The 12,075-nt window shown below is 41.8% G+C and overlaps 18 non-coding genes across 18 annotated transcripts; all 18 read left to right on the top strand.

Annotated features, from left to right (window-relative positions):
- The first annotated feature begins 421 nt into the window (after positions 1 to 421).
- On the top strand, positions 422 to 512 carry TRNAY-GUA (transfer RNA tyrosine (anticodon GUA)). The gene is given in 2 exon segments: positions 422 to 458; positions 477 to 512. It is a non-coding gene; the product is annotated as a tRNA-Tyr (tRNA).
- An 897-nt stretch (positions 513 to 1,409) lies between these two features.
- TRNAY-GUA (transfer RNA tyrosine (anticodon GUA)) lies at positions 1,410 to 1,500 on the top strand. The gene is given in 2 exon segments: positions 1,410 to 1,446; positions 1,465 to 1,500. It is a non-coding gene; the product is annotated as a tRNA-Tyr (tRNA).
- A 188-nt stretch (positions 1,501 to 1,688) lies between these two features.
- Positions 1,689 to 1,779, top strand: TRNAY-GUA (transfer RNA tyrosine (anticodon GUA)). The gene is given in 2 exon segments: positions 1,689 to 1,725; positions 1,744 to 1,779. It is a non-coding gene; the product is annotated as a tRNA-Tyr (tRNA).
- A 1,052-nt stretch (positions 1,780 to 2,831) lies between these two features.
- TRNAY-GUA (transfer RNA tyrosine (anticodon GUA)) lies at positions 2,832 to 2,922 on the top strand. The gene is given in 2 exon segments: positions 2,832 to 2,868; positions 2,887 to 2,922. It is a non-coding gene; the product is annotated as a tRNA-Tyr (tRNA).
- Positions 2,923 to 3,109: 187 nt separating this feature from the next.
- TRNAY-GUA (transfer RNA tyrosine (anticodon GUA)) lies at positions 3,110 to 3,200 on the top strand. The gene is given in 2 exon segments: positions 3,110 to 3,146; positions 3,165 to 3,200. It is a non-coding gene; the product is annotated as a tRNA-Tyr (tRNA).
- A 645-nt stretch (positions 3,201 to 3,845) lies between these two features.
- TRNAY-GUA (transfer RNA tyrosine (anticodon GUA)) lies at positions 3,846 to 3,936 on the top strand. Its single transcript is given in 2 exon segments — positions 3,846 to 3,882; positions 3,901 to 3,936. It is a non-coding gene; the product is annotated as a tRNA-Tyr (tRNA).
- A 1,049-nt stretch (positions 3,937 to 4,985) lies between these two features.
- TRNAY-GUA (transfer RNA tyrosine (anticodon GUA)) lies at positions 4,986 to 5,076 on the top strand. Its single transcript is given in 2 exon segments — positions 4,986 to 5,022; positions 5,041 to 5,076. It is a non-coding gene; the product is annotated as a tRNA-Tyr (tRNA).
- Positions 5,077 to 5,720: 644 nt separating this feature from the next.
- Positions 5,721 to 5,811, top strand: TRNAY-GUA (transfer RNA tyrosine (anticodon GUA)). The gene is given in 2 exon segments: positions 5,721 to 5,757; positions 5,776 to 5,811. It is a non-coding gene; the product is annotated as a tRNA-Tyr (tRNA).
- Positions 5,812 to 6,179: 368 nt separating this feature from the next.
- On the top strand, positions 6,180 to 6,270 carry TRNAY-GUA (transfer RNA tyrosine (anticodon GUA)). The gene is given in 2 exon segments: positions 6,180 to 6,216; positions 6,235 to 6,270. It is a non-coding gene; the product is annotated as a tRNA-Tyr (tRNA).
- Positions 6,271 to 6,762: 492 nt separating this feature from the next.
- On the top strand, positions 6,763 to 6,853 carry TRNAY-GUA (transfer RNA tyrosine (anticodon GUA)). The gene is given in 2 exon segments: positions 6,763 to 6,799; positions 6,818 to 6,853. It is a non-coding gene; the product is annotated as a tRNA-Tyr (tRNA).
- Positions 6,854 to 6,915: 62 nt separating this feature from the next.
- On the top strand, positions 6,916 to 7,006 carry TRNAH-GUG (transfer RNA histidin (anticodon GUG)). Its single transcript is given in 2 exon segments — positions 6,916 to 6,952; positions 6,971 to 7,006. It is a non-coding gene; the product is annotated as a tRNA-His (tRNA).
- Positions 7,007 to 7,320: 314 nt separating this feature from the next.
- Positions 7,321 to 7,411, top strand: TRNAY-GUA (transfer RNA tyrosine (anticodon GUA)). The gene is given in 2 exon segments: positions 7,321 to 7,357; positions 7,376 to 7,411. It is a non-coding gene; the product is annotated as a tRNA-Tyr (tRNA).
- A 466-nt stretch (positions 7,412 to 7,877) lies between these two features.
- Positions 7,878 to 7,968, top strand: TRNAY-GUA (transfer RNA tyrosine (anticodon GUA)). Its single transcript is given in 2 exon segments — positions 7,878 to 7,914; positions 7,933 to 7,968. It is a non-coding gene; the product is annotated as a tRNA-Tyr (tRNA).
- Positions 7,969 to 8,156: 188 nt separating this feature from the next.
- Positions 8,157 to 8,247, top strand: TRNAY-GUA (transfer RNA tyrosine (anticodon GUA)). The gene is given in 2 exon segments: positions 8,157 to 8,193; positions 8,212 to 8,247. It is a non-coding gene; the product is annotated as a tRNA-Tyr (tRNA).
- Positions 8,248 to 8,713: 466 nt separating this feature from the next.
- On the top strand, positions 8,714 to 8,804 carry TRNAY-GUA (transfer RNA tyrosine (anticodon GUA)). The gene is given in 2 exon segments: positions 8,714 to 8,750; positions 8,769 to 8,804. It is a non-coding gene; the product is annotated as a tRNA-Tyr (tRNA).
- An 897-nt stretch (positions 8,805 to 9,701) lies between these two features.
- Positions 9,702 to 9,792, top strand: TRNAY-GUA (transfer RNA tyrosine (anticodon GUA)). The gene is given in 2 exon segments: positions 9,702 to 9,738; positions 9,757 to 9,792. It is a non-coding gene; the product is annotated as a tRNA-Tyr (tRNA).
- Positions 9,793 to 9,980: 188 nt separating this feature from the next.
- On the top strand, positions 9,981 to 10,071 carry TRNAY-GUA (transfer RNA tyrosine (anticodon GUA)). The gene is given in 2 exon segments: positions 9,981 to 10,017; positions 10,036 to 10,071. It is a non-coding gene; the product is annotated as a tRNA-Tyr (tRNA).
- A 1,636-nt stretch (positions 10,072 to 11,707) lies between these two features.
- Positions 11,708 to 11,798, top strand: TRNAY-GUA (transfer RNA tyrosine (anticodon GUA)). The gene is given in 2 exon segments: positions 11,708 to 11,744; positions 11,763 to 11,798. It is a non-coding gene; the product is annotated as a tRNA-Tyr (tRNA).
- Positions 11,799 to 12,075: the final 277 nt, after the last annotated feature.

Raw genomic sequence — 12,075 nt, 5'->3', positions numbered from 1 at the left:
TATTTAACGCTCTTCATCCGTCGTTAGCTCAGTTGGTAGAGCGGTGGACTGTAGAGGGCGACTGACAGAGTTATCCAGAAGTCGGTGGTTCAAATCTGGCTCGTCGGACATTTTTCATTACATCATAATTTCACGCTCCTCGTCCATCAATATCTCAGTTGGCAGAGCGGTGGACTGTAGAGGGCGATTAACAAAATATCCATAGTTTGCTGGTTGAAATCCGGCTCGACGGACATTTTTTTCATCGTTTATAATATTAATTAATTGAATTAAAATATAAATTCACGCTCCTCATCCGTCGATTGCTCAGTTGGTAGAGCGGTGGACTGTAGAGGGCGATTGACAAAGTTATCCATAGGTCGCTGGTTCAAATCTGGCTCGACGGACATTTTTCATTAAAACATAATTTCACGCTCCTCATCCGTCGATAGCTCAGTTGGTAGAGCGGTGGACTGTAGAGGGCGATTAACAAAGTTATCCATAGGTCGCTGGTTCAAATCCGGCTCGACGGACATTATTTTCATCGTTTATAATATTAAATAATTGAATTTAAATATAATTTCACTCTCCTCAACCGTCGATAGCTCAGTTGGTAGAGCGGTGGACTGTAGAGGGCGAGTGGCAGAGTTATCCAGATGTCGGTGGTTCAAATCGGGCTCGACGGACATTTTTCATTACAACTTAATTTAACGCTCCTCATCCGTCGATAGCTCAGTTGGTAGAGCGGTGGACTGTAGAGGGCGATTAACAAAATATCCATAGTTTGCTGGTTGAAATCCGGCTCGACGGACATTTTTTTCATCGTTTATAATATTAATTAATTGAATTAAAATATAAATTCACGCTCCTCATCCGTCGATAGCTCAGTTGGTAGAGCGGTGGACTGTAGAGGGCGAGTGGCAGAGTTATCCAGAAGTCGGTGGTTCAAATCCGGCTCGACGGACACTTTTTTCGTCGTTTTTAATATTAAATATTTGAATTTAAATATAATTTCACGCTCCTCATCCGTCGATAGCTCAGTTAGTAGAGCGGTGGACTGTAGAGGGCGATTAACAAAGTTATCCATAGGTCGCTGGTTCAAATCCGGCTCGACGGACATTATTTTCATCGTTTATAATATTAAATAATTGAATTTAAATATAATTTCACTTTCCTCAACAGTGGATAGCTCAGTTGGTAGAGCGGTGGACTGTAGAGGGCGATTAACAAAGTTATCCATAGGTCGCTGGTTCAAAACCGGCTCGACGGACATTTTTATTACAACATAACTTCACGCTCCTCATCCGTCGATAGCTCAGTTGGTAGAGCGGTGGACTGTAGAGGGCGATTGACAAAGTTATCCATAGGTCGCTGTTTCAAATCTGGCTCGACGGACATTTTTCATTAAAACATAATTTCACGCTCCTCATCCGTCGATAGCTCAGTTGGTAGAGCGGTGGACTGTAGAGGGCGATTAACAAAGTTATCCATAGGTCGCTGGTTCAAATCCGGCTCGACGGACATTATTTTCATCGTTTATAATATTAAATAATTGAATTTAAATATAATTTCACTCTCCTCAACCGTCGATAGCTCAGTTGGTAGAGCGGTGGACTGTAGAGGGCGAGTGGCAGAGTTATCCAGAAGTCGGTGGTTCAAATCGGGCTCGACGGACATTTTTCATTACAACATAATTTAACGCTCCTCATCCGTCGATAGCTCAGTTGGTAGAGCGGTGGACTGTAGAGGGCGATTAACAAAGTTATCCATAGGTCGCTGGTTCAAATCCGGCTCGACGGACATTTTTTGCATCGTTTATAGTATTAAATAATTGAATTTAAATATTATTTAACGCTCTTCATCCGTCGTTAGCTCAGTTGGTAGAGCGGTGGACTGTAGAGGGCGACTGACAGAGTTATCCAGAAGTCGGTGGTTCAAATCTGGCTCGTCGGACATTTTTCATTACATCATAATTTCACGCTCCTCGTCCATCAATATCTCAGTTGGCAGAGCGGTGGACTGTAGAGGGCGATTAACAAAGTTATCCATAGATCGCTGGTTCAAATCCGGCTGGACGGACATTTTTTGCATCGTTTATAGTATTAAATAATTGAATTTAAATATAATTTAAAGCTCCTCATCCGTCGTTAGCTCAGTTGGTAGAGCGGTGGACTGTAGAGGGCGAGTGACAGAGTTATCCATAGGTCGGTGGTTCAAATCCGGCTCGACGGACACTTTTTTCGTCGTTTTTAATATTAAATATTTGAATTTAAATATAATTTCACGCTCCTCATCCGTCGATAGCTCAGTTAGTAGAGCGGGGGACTGTAGAGGGCGATTAACAAAGTTATCCATAGGTCGCTGGTTCAAAACCGGCTCGACGGACATTTTTTTCATCGTTTATAATATTAAATAATTGAATTTAAATATAATTTCACGCTCCTCATCCGTCGATTGCTCAGTTGGTAGAGCGGTGGACTGTAGAGGCCGATTGACAAAGTTATCCATAGGTTGCTGGTTCAAATCTGGCTCGACGGACATTTTTCATTACAACATAATTTCACGCTCCTCATCCGTCGATAGCTCATTTGGTAGAGCGGTGGACTGTAGAGGGCGATTAACAAAGTTATCCATAGGTCGCTGGTTCAAATCCGGTTCGACGGACATTATTTTCATCGTTTATAATATTAAATAATTGAATTTAAATATAATTTCACTCTCCTCAACCGTCGATGGCTCAGTTGGTAGAGCGGTGGACTGTAGAGGGCGAGTGGCAGAGTTATCCAGAAGTCGGTGGTTCAAATCGGGCTCGACGGACATTTTTCATTACAACATAATTTAACGCTCCTCATCCGTCGATAGCTCAGTTGGTAGAGCGGTGGACTGTAGAGAGCGATTGACAAAGTTATCCATCGGTCGCTGGTTCAAAACCGGCTCGACGGACATTTTTTTCATTGTTTATAATATTAAATAAATCAATTTCAATATAATTTCACGCTCCTCATCCGTCGATTGCTTAGTTGGTAGAGCGGTGGACTGTAGAGGGCGAGTGACAGAGTTATCCAGAAGTCGGTGGTTCAAATCTGGCTCGATGGACATTTTTATTACAACATAACTTCACGCTCCTCATCCGTCGATAGCTCAGTTGGTAGAGCGGTGGACTGTAGAGGGCGATTAACAAAGTTATCCATAGGTCGCTGGTTCAAATCCGGCTCGACGGACATTTTTCATCGTTTATAATATTAATTAATTGAATTACAACATAATTTCTCGTTTCTCACCCTTCGATAGCTCAGTTGGTAGAGCGGTGGACTGTAGAGGGCGATTGACAAAATTATCCATAGGTCGCTGGTTCAAAACCGGCTCGACGGACATTTTTTTCATCGTTTATAATATTAAATAATTGAATTTAAATATAATTTCACGCTCCTCATCCGTCGATAGCTCATTTGGTAGAGCGGTGGACTGTAGAGGGCGATTAACAAAGTTATCCATAGGTCGCTGGTTCAAATCCGGCTCGACGGACATTATTTTCATCGTTTATAATATTAAATAATTGAATTTAAATATAATTTCACTTTCCTCAACAGTCGATAGCTCAGTTGGTAGAGCGGTGGACTGTAGAGGGCGATTAACAAAGTTATCCATAGGTCGCTGGTTCAAAACCGGCTCGACGGACATTTTTTTCATCGTTTATAATATTAAATAATTGAATTTAAATATAATTTCACGCTCCTCATCCGTCGATTGCTCAGTTGGTAGAGCGGTGGACTGTAGAGGGCGATTGACAAAGTTATCCATAGGTTGCTGGTTCAAATCTGGCTCGACGAACATTTTTCATTACAACATAATTTCACGCTCCTCATCCGTCGATAGCTCAGTTGGTAGAGCGGTGGACTGTAGAGGGCGATTAACAAAGTTATCCATAGGTCGCTGGTTCAAATCCGGCTCGACGGACATTATTTTCATCGTTTATAATATTAAATAATTGAATTTAAATATAATTTCACTCTCCTCAACCGTCGATAGCTCAGTTGGTAGAGCGGTGGACTGTAGAGGGCGAGTGGCAGAGTTATCCAGAAGTCGGTGGTTCAAATCGGGCTCGACGGACATTTTTCATTACAACTTAATTTAACGCTCCTCATCCGTCGATAGCTCAGTTGGTAGAGCGGTGGACTGTAGAGGGCGATTAACAAAATATCCATAGTTTGCTGGTTGAAATCCGGCTCGACGGACATTTTTTTCATCGTTTATAATATTAATTAATTGAATTAAAATATAAATTCACGCTCCTCATCCGTCGATAGCTCAATTGGTAGAGCGGTGGACTGTAGAGAGCGATTGACAAAGTTATCCATCGGTCGCTGGTTCAAAACCGGCTCGACGGACATTTTTTTCATTGTTTATAATATTAAATAAATCAATTTCAATATAATTTCACGCTCCTCATCCGTCGATTGCTCAGTTGGTAGAGCGGTGGACTGTAGAGGGCGATTGACAAAGTTATCCATAGGTCGCTGGTTCAAAACCGCCTCGACGGACATTTTTTTTATTATTTATAATATTAAATAATTCAATTTAAATATAATTTCACGCTCCTCATCCGTCGATAGCTCAGTTGGTAGAGCGGTGGACTGTAGAGGGCGAGTGACAGAGTTATCCAGAAGTCGGTGGTTCAAATCTGGCTCGATGGACATTTTTATTACAACATAACTTCACGCTCCTCATCCGTCGATAGCTCAGTTGGTAGAGCGGTGGACTGTAGAGGGCGATTAACAAAGTTATCCATAGGTCGCTGGTTCAAAACCGCCTCGACGGACATTTTTTTTATTATTTATAATATTAAATAATTCAATTTAAATATAATTTCACGCTCCTCATCCGTCGATAGCTCAGTTGGTAGAGCGGTGGACTGTAGAGGGCGAGTGACAGAGTTATCCAGAAGTCGGTGGTTCAAATCTGGCTCGATGGACATTTTTATTACAACATAACTTCACGCTCCTCATCCGTCGATAGCTCAGTTGGTAGAGCGGTGGACTGTAGAGGGCGATTAACAAAGTTATCCATAGGTCGCTGGTTCAAATCCGGCTCGACGGACATTTTTCATCGTTTATAATATTAATTAATTGAATTACAACATAATTTCTCGTTTCTCACCCTTCGATAGCTCAGTTGGTAGAGCGGTGGACTGTAGAGGGCGATTGACAAAATTATCCATAGGTCGCTGGTTCAAAACCGGCTCGACGGACATTTTTTTCATCGTTTATAATATTAAATAATTGAATTTAAATATAATTTCACGCTCCTCATCCGTCGATAGCTCATTTGGTAGAGCGGTGGACTGTAGAGGGCGATTAACAAAGTTATCCATAGGTCGCTGGTTCAAATCCGACTCGACGGACATTATTTTCATCGTTTATAATATTAAATAATTGAATTTAAATATAATATCACTCTCCTCAACCGTCGATAGCTCAGTTGGTAGAGCGGTGGACTGTAGAGGGCGAGTGGCAGAGTTATCCAGAAGTCGGTGGTTCAAATCTGGCTCGACGGACATTTTTTTCATTATTTATAATATTAAATAATTCAATTTAAATATAATTTCACGCTCCTCATCCGTCGATAGCTCAGTTGGTAGAGCGGTGGACTGTAGAGGGCGAGTGACAGAGTTATCCAGAAGTCGGTGGTTCAAATCTGGCTCGATGGACATTTTTATTACAACATAACTTCACGCTCCTCATCCGTCGATAGCTCAGTTGGTAGAGCGGTGGACTGTAGAGGGCGATTGACAAAATTATCCATAGGTCGCTGGTTCAAAACCGGCTCGACGGACATTTTTTTCATCGTTTATAATATTAAATAATTGAATTTAAATATAATTTCACGCTCCTCATCCGTCGATAGCTCATTTGGTAGAGCGGTGGACTGTAGAGGGCGATTAACAAAGTTATCCATAGGTCGCTGGTTCAAATCCGACTCGACGGACATTATTTTCATCGTTTATAATATTAAATAATTGAATTTAAATATAATATCACTCTCCTCAACCGTCGATAGCTCAGTTGGTAGAGCGGTGGACTGTAGAGGGCGAGTGGCAGAGTTATCCAGAAGTCGGTGGTTCAAATCTGGCTCGACGGACATTTTTTTCATTATTTATAATATTAAATAATTCAATTTAAATATAATTTCACGCTCCTCATCCGTCGATAGCTCAGTTGGTAGAGCGGTGGACTGTAGAGGGCGATTAACAAAGTTATCCATAGGTCGCTGGTTCAAATCCGGCTCGACGGACATTTTTCATCGTTTATAATATTAATTAATTGAATTACAACATAATTTCTCGTTTCTTACACTTCGATAGCTCAGTTGGTAGAGCGGTGGACTGTAGAGGGCGATTGACAAAATTATCCATAGGTCGCTGGTTCAAAACCGGCTCGACGGACATTTTTTTCATCGTTTATAAAATTAAATAATTGAATTTAAATATAATTTCACGCTCCTCATCCGTCGATTGCTCAGTTGGTAGAGCGGTGGACTGTAGAGGGCGATTGACAAAGTTATCCATAGGTCGCTGGTTCAAATCTGGCTCGACGGACATTTTTCATTAAAACATAATTTCACGCTCCTCATCCGTCGATAGCTCAGTTGGTAGAGCGGTGGACTGTAGAGGGCGATTAACAAAGTTATCCATAGATCGCTGGTTCAAATCCGGCTGGACGGACACTTTTTTCGTCGTTTTTAATATTAAATATTTGAATTTAAATATAATTTCACGCTCCTCATCCGTCGATAGCTCAGTTGGTAGAGCGGTGGACTGTAGAGGGCGATTAACAAAGTTATCCATAGGTCGCTGGTTCAAAACCGGCTCGACGGACATTTTTTTCATCGTTTATAATATTAAATAATTGAATTTAAATATAATTTCACGCTCCTCATCCGTCGATTGCTCAGTTGGTAGAGCGGTGGACTGTGGAGGGCGATTAACAAAGTTATCCATAGGTCGGTGGTTCAAATCCGGCTCGACGGGCATTATTTTCATCGTTTATAATATTAAATAATTGAATTTAAATATATTTTCACTCTCCTCAACCGTCGATAGCTCAGTTGGTAGAGCGGTGGACTGTAGAGGGCGAGTGGCAGATTTATCCAGAAGTCGGTGGTTCAAATCGGGCTCGGCGGACATTTTTCATTACAACATAATTTAACGCTCCTCATCCGTCGATAGCTCAGTTGGTAGAGCGGTGGACTGTAGAGGGCGAGTGGCAGAGTTATCCAGAAGTCGGTGGTTCATATCGGGCTCGACGGACATTTTTCATTACAACATAATTTAACGCTCCTCATCCGTCGATAGCTCAGTTGGTAGAGCGGTGGACTGTAGAGGGCGATTAACAAAGTTATCCATAGGTCGCTGGTTCAAATCCGGCTCGACGGACATTTTTTGCATCGTTTATAGTATTAAATAATTGAATTTAAATATTATTTAACGCTCTTCATCCGTCGTTAGCTCAGTTGGTAGAGCGGTGGACTGTAGAGGGCGACTGACAGAGTTATCCAGAAGTCGGTGGTTCAAATCTGGCTCGTCGGACATTTTTCATTACATCATAATTTCACGCTCCTCGTCCATCAATATCTCAGTTGGCAGAGCGGTGGACTGTAGAGGGCGATTAACAAAATATCCATAGTTTGCTGGTTGAAATCCGGCTCGACGGACATTTTTTTCATCGTTTATAATATTAATTAATTGAATTAAAATATAAATTCACGCTCCTCATCCGTCGATTGCTCAGTTGGTAGAGCGGTGGACTGTAGAGGGCGATTGACAAAGTTATCCATAGGTCGCTGTTTCAAATCTGGCTCGACGGACATTTTTCATTAAAACATAATTTCACGCTCCTCATCCGTCGATAGCTCAGTTGGTAGAGCGGTGGACTGTAGAGGGCGATTAACAAAGTTATCCATAGGTCGCTGGTTCAAATCCGGCTCGACGGACATTATTTTCATCGTTTATAATATTAAATAATTGAATTTAAATATAATTTCACTCTCCTCAACCGTCGATAGCTCAGTTGGTAGAGCGGTGGACTGTAGAGGGCGAGTGGCAGAGTTATCCAGAAGTCGGTGGTTCAAATCGGGCTCGACGGACATTTTTCATTACAACATAATTTAACGCTCCTCATCCGTCGATAGCTCAGTTGGTAGAGCGGTGGACTGTAGAGGGCGATTAACAAAGTTATCCATAGGTCGCTGGTTCAAATCCGGCTCGACGGACATTTTTTGCATCGTTTATAGTATTAAATAATTGAATTTAAATATTATTTAACGCTCTTCATCCGTCGTTAGCTCAGTTGGTAGAGCGGTGGACTGTAGAGGGCGACTGACAGAGTTATCCAGAAGTCGGTGGTTCAAATCTGGCTCGTCGGACATTTTTCATTACATCATAATTTCACGCTCCTCGTCCATCAATATCTCAGTTGGCAGAGCGGTGGACTGTAGAGGGCGATTAACAAAATATCCATAGTTTGCTGGTTGAAATCCGGCTCGACGGACATTTTTTTCATCGTTTATAATATTAATTAATTGAATTAAAATATAAATTCACGCTCCTCATCCGTCGATTGCTCAGTTGGTAGAGCGGTGGACTGTAGAGGGCGATTGACAAAGTTATCCATAGGTCGCTGGTTCAAATCTGGCTCGACGGACATTTTTCATTAAAACATAATTTCACGCTCCTCATCCGTCGATAGCTCAGTTGGTAGAGCGGTGGACTGTAGAGGGCGATTAACAAAGTTATCCATAGGTCGCTGGTTCAAATCCGGCTCGACGGACATTATTTTCATCGTTTATAATATTAAATAATTGAATTTAAATATAATTTCACTCTCCTCAACCGTCGATAGCTCAGTTGGTAGAGCGGTGGACTGTAGAGGGCGAGTGGCAGAGTTATCCAGATGTCGGTGGTTCAAATCGGGCTCGACGGACATTTTTCATTACAACTTAATTTAACGCTCCTCATCCGTCGATAGCTCAGTTGGTAGAGCGGTGGACTGTAGAGGGCGATTAACAAAATATCCATAGTTTGCTGGTTGAAATCCGGCTCGACGGACATTTTTTTCATCGTTTATAATATTAATTAATTGAATTAAAATATAAATTCACGCTCCTCATCCGTCGATAGCTCAGTTGGTAGAGCGGTGGACTGTAGAGGGCGAGTGGCAGAGTTATCCAGAAGTCGGTGGTTCAAATCCGGCTCGACGGACACTTTTTTCGTCGTTTTTAATATTAAATATTTGAATTTAAATATAATTTCACGCTCCTCATCCGTCGATAGCTCAGTTAGTAGAGCGGTGGACTGTAGAGGGCGATTAACAAAGTTATCCATAGGTCGCTGGTTCAAATCCGGCTCGACGGACATTATTTTCATCGTTTATAATATTAAATAATTTAATTTAAATATAATTTCACTTTCCTCAACAGTGGATAGCTCAGTTGGTAGAGCGGTGGACTGTAGAGGGCGATTAACAAAGTTATCCATAGGTCGCTGGTTCAAAACCGGCTCGACGGACATTTTTATTACAACATAACTTCACGCTCCTCATCCGTCGATAGCTCAGTTGGTAGAGCGGTGGACTGTAGAAGGCGATTGACAAAGTTATCCATAGGTCGCTGTTTCAAATCTGGCTCGACGGACATTTTTCATTAAAACATAATTTCACGCTCCTCATCCGTCGATAGCTCAGTTGGTAGAGCGGTGGACTGTAGAGGGCGATTAACAAAGTTATCCATAGGTCGCTGGTTCAAATCCGGCTCGACGGACATTATTTTCATCGTTTATAATATTAAATAATTGAATTTAAATATAATTTCACTCTCCTCAACCGTCGATAGCTCAGTTGGTAGAGCGGTGGACTGTAGAGGGCGAGTGGCAGAGTTATCCAGAAGTCGGTGGTTCAAATCGGGCTCGACGGACATTTTTCATTACAACATAATTTAACGCTCCTCATCCGTCGATAGCTCAGTTGGTAGAGCGGTGGACTGTAGAGGGCGATTAACAAAGTTATCCATAGGTCGCTGGTTCAAATCCGGCTCGACGGACATTTTTTGCATCGTTTATAGTATTAAATAATTGAATTTAAATATTATTTAACGCTCTTCATCCGTCGTTAGCTCAGTTGGTAGAGCGGTGGACTGTAGAGGGCGACTGACAGAGTTATCCAGAAGTCGGTGGTTCAAATCTGGCTCGTCGGACATTTTTCATTACATCATAATTTCACGCTCCTCGTCCATCAATATCTCAGTTGGCAGAGCGGTGGACTGTAGAGGGCGATTAACAAAGTTATCCATAGATCGCTGGTTCAAATCCGGCTGGACGGACATTTTTTGCATCGTTTATAGTATTAAATAATTGAATTTAAATATAATTTAAAGCTCCTCATCCGTCGTTAGCTCAGTTGGTAGAGCGGTGGACTGTAGAGGGCGAGTGACAGAGTTATCCATAGGTCGGTGGTTCAAATCCGGCTCGACGGACACTTTTTTCGTCGTTTTTAATATTAAATATTTGAATTTAAATATAATTTCACGCTCCTCATCCGTCGATAGCTCAGTTAGTAGAGCGGGGGACTGTAGAGGGCGATTAACAAAGTTATCCATAGGTCGCTGGTTCAAAACCGGCTCGACGGACATTTTTTTCATCGTTTATAATATTAAATAATTGAATTTAAATATAATTTCACGCTCCTCATCCGTCGATTGCTCAGTTGGTAGAGCGGTGGACTGTAGAGGCCGATTGACAAAGTTATCCATAGGTTGCTGGTTCAAATCTGGCTCGACGGACATTTTTCATTACAACATAATTTCACGCTCCTCATCCGTCGATAGCTCATTTGGTAGAGCGGTGGACTGTAGAGGGCGATTAACAAAGTTATCCATAGGTCGCTGGTTCAAATCCGGTTCGACGGACATTATTTTCATCGTTTATAATATTAAATAATTGAATTTAAATATAATTTCACTCTCCTCAACCGTCGATGGCTCAGTTGGTAGAGCGGTGGACTGTAGAGGGCGAGTGGCAGAGTTATCCAGAAGTCGGTGGTTCAAATCGGGCTCGACGGACATTTTTCATTACAACATAATTTAACGCTCCTCATCCGTCGATAGCTCAGTTGGTAGAGCGGTGGACTGTAGAGGGCGATTAACAAAGTTATCCATAGATCGCTGGTTCAAATCCGGCTGGACGGACATTTTTTGCATCGTTTATAGTATTAAATAATTGAATTTAAATATAATTTAAAGCTCCTCATCCGTCGTTAGCTCAGTTGGTAGAGCGGTGGACTGTAGAGGGCGAGTGACAGAGTTATCCATAGGTCGGTGGTTCAAATCCGGCTCGACGGACACTTTTTTCGTCGTTTTTAATATTAAATATTTGAATTTAAATATAATTTCACGCTCCTCATCCGTCGATAGCTCAGTTAGTAGAGCGGTGGACTGTAGAGGGCGATTAACAAAGTTATCCATAGGTCGCTGGTTCAAATCCGGCTCGACGGACATTATTTTCATCGTTTATAATATTAAATAATTGAATTTAAATATAATTTCACTTTCCTCAACAGTGGATAGCTCAGTTGGTAGAGCGGTGGACTGTAGAGGGCGATTAACAAAGTTATCCATAGGTCGCTGGTTCAAAACCGGCTCGACGGACATTTTTATTACAACATAACTTCACGCTCCTCATCCGTCGATAGCTCAGTTGGTAGAGCGGTGGACTGTAGAGGGCGATTAACAAAGTTATCCATAGGTCGCTGGTTCAAATCCGGCTCGGCGGACATTTTTCATTACATCATAATTTCACGCTCCTCGTCCATCAATATCTCAGTTGGCAGAGCGGTGGACTGTAGAGGGCGATTAACAAAATATCCATAGTTTGCTGGTTGAAATCCGGCTCGACGGACATTTTTTTCATCGTTTATAATATTAATTAATTGAATTAAAATATAAATTCACGCTCCTCATCCGTCGATTGCTCAGTTGGTAGAGCGGTGGACTGTAGAGGGCGATTGACAAAGTTATCCATAGGTCGCTGGTTCAAATCTGGCTCGAAGG

This window comes from Leiobunum rupestre, chromosome 11 (genome assembly GCF_980474605.1).
Source record: "Leiobunum rupestre chromosome 11, qqLeiRupe1.1.hap1, whole genome shotgun sequence".
In the NCBI taxonomy this organism is placed as follows: Eukaryota; Metazoa; Arthropoda; class Arachnida; order Opiliones; family Sclerosomatidae; genus Leiobunum; species Leiobunum rupestre.
The sequence above is the reverse complement of the archived record's forward strand: the minus strand, read 5'-3'. Positions and strand labels throughout refer to the sequence as shown.